The sequence below is a fragment of the Oryzias melastigma genome, linkage group LG10 (assembly GCF_002922805.2).
Source record: "Oryzias melastigma strain HK-1 linkage group LG10, ASM292280v2, whole genome shotgun sequence".
Classification (NCBI taxonomy): domain Eukaryota; kingdom Metazoa; phylum Chordata; class Actinopteri; order Beloniformes; family Adrianichthyidae; genus Oryzias; species Oryzias melastigma.
Window position 1 is genome coordinate 26,715,945 of NC_050521.1, and position 6,912 is coordinate 26,722,856.

Consider the following 6,912-nt stretch of genomic DNA (forward strand, 5'->3'; position numbering starts at 1 on the left):
CAGGCCATGGCACTGGAGACGGCAGAGGAAGAAAGGTGAGGAGACGAGTAATCCCCGTCTCACTCCGAGTTCCTCCGCAGTTCTTTAGGAAGGAGCACGAGTGGGAAAAGCAGCCTCTTAATGCAGATTGATGGGTATTCAGTTTGGCTTCATGTGGTTTCACTAAAGCTCATCTCCACACTTAAAAGTCATTTCTTTAAATTATTTTAGCGTAAAGGCTAAAAAAAAAAATGTGAGCCACTTCCTGATGGGTCACATGTCACCATGGCAACGCAAATGTCTGGGAAAAAAAGGTCAAATTTGAAACTCACGAAGTTGAACCATTGAAAAAATCTTATTTAAAAAATAAAAAATTAGAACATGAAAATATCTTGAAAAAAGCTGCATTTATGTGGTCAAACAGCATTTCTGCAGGAATAAAGCACATTTTATTGGTGGTGAGACAGTTTAAAGGCCTTTGAGCTGCAGATCTGTCAGTCAGGAGGGGGGCTGGGGGGGAGGGAGGTCTTGCACATCAAAAGCGTTTGCCTGCCTGAAAAAAAAGCCAAATAAATCCCTTTATTACACCGAATTTCAGTGAGCTGCCGTCATTCTCCGTACCGTCACATCCACCCTACACGTCTGAACTGGGATTACAACCAGGAGGGGAGGGGGGCAGCCCATCACAATCTGAACCCCCCAAATGTGTTCTCATGAGGGAAGAAAGGCCAGACGGAGCCCAGTTTAATGGAGCCGTAAAGGTAAATTATGATTCTTTCTGCTGTAAAAGTTGAAGTGAATACAAGCCGTCTGTGAAGTCGGGATCATTTTCTCAGAAAGAGATGCTACATTTTTAAATCATTGACTATATGTGAGAACTGGACAGAGTGACTCATCCCCCCTGGCATTCCAAACAGAAAGTTCCTGGTGGTTCCATTGACTTGATAGATATGACTGTCAGAATCTTGCCCTGATACTTTTTTCTTAACATGTTTTTGATAATCCAATTTTTTTACCCAAAGTTGGCCGCCATATTGGAATGGTCTAGATACCTGTTCACTGCTGTGCTACAACTGAACAAACAGAGCTCGAAAAGCAAGAATGTAAATTTTCACAAGTTAGTTATTCCTGTCAGCTGATAAAGGAGAACTTCTAGAGAACATTTTAGGAAGATCTGAGTGAGTTTACTCTAACAGTGAACGTTTAGGCCAGGGGTCTGCAGCCTGTGGCCCCAGAGCCACATGTGGTTCTTTAATTCCTTCATTGTGGCTCTCTGATTTGAGAAAAACATAATGCTTTTCGTTTTAAATATTAACTAAAAAAAATAAGTGGTAAAGGGAAAAAAGAAAACTTAAATTTCATTCTATCCATTACAAACAGTTGAAGAACAGTGTCACTCTGTGAGGCTTCTGACTGATAATACCAAAATGTTCCAACAATCCATAAAGCTGTTCATTTTGAAAGATTTGTTTAATGCTGTGTACCACAAAAGAAAAAAAAACAAATTGGGGTCAGTAAGTACCACTAGAATTTATACTCTGGGGTCATTAGGCCAAGTTTCTATTTTTTATCAAATTGAAGTATTTTTGTTGACCTCTTAAGATGAAAAAAATAAAAAATACAGTAACGGTCACTGAATTAGCTCTGATTTATTTTGCGTTTGCTAGATTTCTGGATTTCTGACAGAGATGCACCACAAGCTGAAAAATAAACTTTTTTTACCTGTTATGTTATGCTGTTTGCTGCATTGAAATATGTGACACAGGAAGTCTTTTATTTTGAAAGAACCACTGTCAAAACTTATATCATATTTTGAAAAAGGATACTTTTTATGAATGTTTTTTTGCTAAAAAAAAGTTCATTTATATGTATCATAATAGGAACAATAATGTAAATATAAATCAATCTTCATTCTCTAAGTTTCCTGACTTATCCAATATGGCGTCGCTCTACGTTTCTTGAACAATGATAACCGGCTAGTGTAACATCTCTATTAATATACCTCACCGGATGAGTGGCGCCCCTGTGTCTGGCTCCAACATGGCGGCGTCTAAATCATATAAAAAAATGGAACTGACTTCATTTGGTTACAGCTGGAAGTCAACCGTTCTCTATGGGTGATGTCACACTTGCTCATTCCAGTTCTCAGATACAGTCATTGGGACTCCTGTGGTTCCTCTCTGATCCAGAACGTTTCCCCTCCCGGTCGGTTCCGTACATTCAGATGCTCTGAGATCTCCTCCTCCTCTATGGACCTGATCCATGTTGCCATGGTGCATCTTCATATCTTCCCTCCAAACATAATGAAGCTTCGCCATCATCACACCTGACCTCCGTCTCCTGTAGCTCTAATAATACCTCCGCCCCCGCCAGGGTGATCTCTCTCCCCGCCGTCACATTTCTGCCTGAATAAATTACTCGCCGTGTTTTTGCTGCAGCTGCAGATCTCCGTGTTTTTCAGCTCCACACGTCAGCTGAAGTTCTCAATCAAACCATCACAGAGCGACTCCTGCTGTGTGACACGTGCAACCTTGTTGTTGATGTTTGTGCAGATGACCTTAAATGAATCCCAGCGGATTATCGGTCAAACTGTCACGGTTCTCAGTGACTCCTCATGTTTTGTGAGTGTTGTGTTGGTTTCTTGTGGTTCCTCTGGAGTTTCTAAACCCACTTATTGTCTCACCATCTCCTCTGCCCTTCAGGCTCAGAGTCACTCTCAGTTTGGAAGATTTAGGCTTCCAATTTTAGCCAATGACTTAAGATTTTCCTTTAATCCATCTAAACGGTTTCTTCGCTCATGCTGCAGCTCTGAGGATTGGAGCTGCTCTTCTGGGATGGATTTGCCGGCGTCTCCTCTTCTTCCTTCAGTCATAGAAACGATTTCTACCATGGAAGGAGATTTCCTCTTCGCTGTTGCCCGTTCATCGTTTCATGAGAGAAGTTCGCCCACCAGTTTTGGATTTAATCTGCTGGTCACCCATAAAAACTGCTATTAAAATACTGATCTAGAAGTGGAAAAGATTTAGTTTTAGTTTCCTGCTGATTCTGAATATTAAAAATATTTTAATTTAACCAAACTTGTAAATGACGACATTCAAATATTAAACATGAAATAAAGGATTTCTCTGTTTGCATCATCTCAGCGTCTATGTGGTTAGACAGAAATTCCCTGACTTTATTTTCTATCAGAATCAGAAGCTCCTTCATGCTCCGACGTTTCTTTATTGTCTTTATGTTCTTTCATCTTGAAGACTGAAGACTGGAGAGGACTTTCTTCTCTGCAGGACGTGGCAGAACATTTTACTGGCAGAACATCCTCTGATTTGCATTCCAATTAGCGGCAGAACAAAACAGCCACACTTTGAACTCCCCCCTCCACCAGGAAGGACACTGATTCGTCTTTAAAGGAAAAAAGAAAAACACATTTTGGATGGAAACGTGTTTCTGTCAGCAGTGAGTGGGTTTAAACTTTCTCGTGATGCTTCTTTTCCAACATAAACGGTAGTTTTTTAAACTGGAAAGTGGAAGAAAGTTTGTTTGTGATAAAGATTATTCTGGATATTTTAGAAGTGAAGGCAGAACGAAGGAAGTCAGTAACTTTGTAGCTTATACTCAATCTTGTGAGGCAGTTCATGGATTTTATGTCTGTAAGAGGACTTTTTTGGAGACTACGGTTCGTGTGACAAATACACACAGACTGAAACTCAAAGAGTCAAATCTGAGTTTGGTTGAAGCAGAAAATTTAAGGTGGAACTTGAAATCAATTGTTCAGCCTCCAGAACTCTCCTGCAGGTCTTTGAAGAGCAAACATCACACTCCATCACTCTACTCCCAGTTCATTTTTAAATTTTAGTTACTTTACGAGCTCTATGTGATCAGGTTCTACATTATATATCTGAGCGTCATAGATTCCAGAAACTATCCGGTGCTCTGAGATCTTCAGCTCAGGTTTTATTGTTGTCCCTCACACACATTTTAGACTAGAGGGGATCAAATGTCCAAACTCTGGAAGGCTTCGTTAAACAGGTGATTATAACACACCTGAAGCTCTTTTTATTTCAGCAGAGTGGGGGGTTTAAGTTGGTAAGAATTTACACGTTTGCTTATTTTATTATTTTACCTTTAAACATTGTTTTAGTTCATGTTTCATCTTGTAACCTGTATTTTTAGACACATTTAGATGTTTTTTCATTGGAAAAGATGCTAAATGAATTGACTTTACTTTCATTTTTACAGTAAGAATACCTGCCCGACAGATTTGAGCTGTTAAGTTTAAGAGAGGTAGTATAATGGTATGGGCTGTTTTTCAGCCGTCGGGGTCACACCTTTTTTTGTGTTAGAACCATAGATTAAATAAATACATTTTTTAATGGTTACCATTACCTTGAACTAAGGAAAAAACTGAGTCAGTTTTGTTTGAATGTGAACTTAAAACCAACTCATTTTAATTTGGTGCTTTTATTCTGAAGAACTTTTTTTCTGGTTACATGGGGACATTTGTACCAGCGTGAAGTGGATGCAGTTTATTTTTTTCTTCTCAAAATATAGTTAGTTTGTTTTATCTGATGGAGAACAGCTTTGTAAAACATTTGTTTGAAGAAAATCTATTTTTTGTACATGTTTAGTGTTATTACTTGTATTTCACTGAATTGAATTGTTTTGTTTAGCTTTGCTCTGTTGATTTAGGAGACGGAGGAAATAGACTTATGAATGAGATGGAAGGATGGAAGGATGGATGGATGAAATGTGTTTATCACTCCACAAACGTCTTACAAAGTGTTCAATCTTGCCTCACGCTCAGCATTAACCTTCATCTACAGGCAGTTCCTTTGGACCTGAAGCTTTTAGAGACGAGAGTTCAATTGTTACCTGTCAATCAAAAGCCCCGCCCCCCATTTACGCATAGTTTTAGTCTCAGGATAGAACAGACTCCCCGCCCCCTCACAAAATTGTTTTACATATTTAATTTAGTGTGAAATACGAGTTTTGGAACCGAACTTTTCACTTTTGTTTTGTAGCCTCCTGGAGGTCACCTGTTGAACTGCACCTGGCTTCAGTCACAACTTCATTATAACCTTAAGATTGCGAATGACTCATTCTGCTGTCCCAAAGGTTTACTGTTGATGTTTGTGGTTCTGGATTTATTCCTCATAATCTGTTCTAAAACTGACGCAAAAAAGGACCAATGAGAAGACAAACATTCCAAATATGGTCGTTATTCTGCTCATTAACTTTATTTATAAATTTGATAGAAGTCAGAAGTTTTTTTTTTTTTTTTTAGAAGACGCCTCATTTGCACATTAGGATTAGACACGATTCACTGAAATGTGTCAAAAGTGTCTGACATGAGAACAGAAGACAGGTTTGTATTTCTTACATTTTCTAAGCAGAACAAACAGGTGAAGGTGTTCTATGAGCTCTGACAGCAGCCTGACAGGACCGACTCTTTTTTATGAAAACGTCTTTTCCATTTCTTCCAAACGTTGCAGTGAGAACAGAGCCGTACTCACAGAGGAATGATGAACCACTCAAACTCTTTTCAGAAACTCAGAGTTTGCATTTTTAAACTTAACGTTCTGCTTTGTGTGGAACAATGTCAGAATGAAGGTGCAGGAAAAGGCCAGATTAGAGGTAATCCCACGCTCTGTCAGACTCTGCTCTCAGAGGGATTTTTAATTATTTCTCCAAACAGGAGTGAAAAGATTGATTTGTAATTGTTGGGAAATCACAATAGAGTTTAATGAAAACTGGTGCCGGAGCTGTCAGACTTCGTATTCCAGAAATGAGATGTGACGTCACCCTTTTCTATTTGTCAATGAAAGCGAAAAATAAAAAAGTGAAAACTGAGGTTCAGTCATTTCCTTAAAAACGAGGAGTTTCCCGCACCGTCCTCACGTCTGTCCAAAGAGATAAAAATGAGCTTAATGTGACCGACGGCGCATTCCTGGAGGCTTCCCAGCCGGTCCGGGAGGTTGATGGCATCAGCGTGGAGCCGAGCAGACGAAGTGACAGAGCTGCTGCTGCAGGTGAGCCGCCGAAGATCAGCAGCAGAATCAGTGAGGCGTCAGCAGTAAAGTGGTGACGGGAGAACACGGCCTGCAGCTAAATCTCTGGAGTGACCCGTGGTCTTCCTCCTGGCTGTGGTGACGAGCTCGGGCCTGAACTGACAGCAGCCTGTGGAGGCGTCCCACAGGGAAACAACCTTACAGCACAACCTGCTGCCTACAAGCTGGAAAGACCTTTGATGGAGGGGCTTTAACTGCAAGAAAAAACACACAGAGGTGCTTTTTTTATGGCCTTAAACTGTGATTAATCCAACATTTCTACAAACTGACTTCAAGAAAACAGCAGCAGATGAAAGATGGAAAAGCAAACCAAACTCAAAGCAAAAGTTTTAGACCTTTTGGGACTCTAAAGATCCATCAACCACACAAAAGGAGAACTTTCAGAGTCCAAGAACTCAAGCAGGACTCGTACAGGAAGTCCTGACCGAACCAGAAGATGGTCAGACCTCACTGGACTCAGCTCAGGTCAGAGGTCACGATCCAACAGTCAGAAAGAGACTTCAGGACCAACATGGATCCATGGGAGAGTTGAAGGAAAAGACTCCACTAAACTGATGTTCTGATGAGACTCAACTTTATGGAAGGATTATTTGTGGATCTACATCAGATGAAGATGATGTTTGAGCTGAAAAATCATCCCGCAGAAATCTTCTGAAATCCTGAAACTTCTCCTCAGACATGAAACAGACTGACGGTTCACCCAAACTCTGTTACTGTTTTAAAAACCGTTTTCACCATTCAAATCAAATCAAACTTTATTTATAAAAAGTGCTTCTCATGTTTTAAGGAGCTCAAAGCTCTTTACAATTAAAAAGAAGACAGTAATTCTGATTAAAACCCATTATAAGGAAAACTGGTATTTTTTATT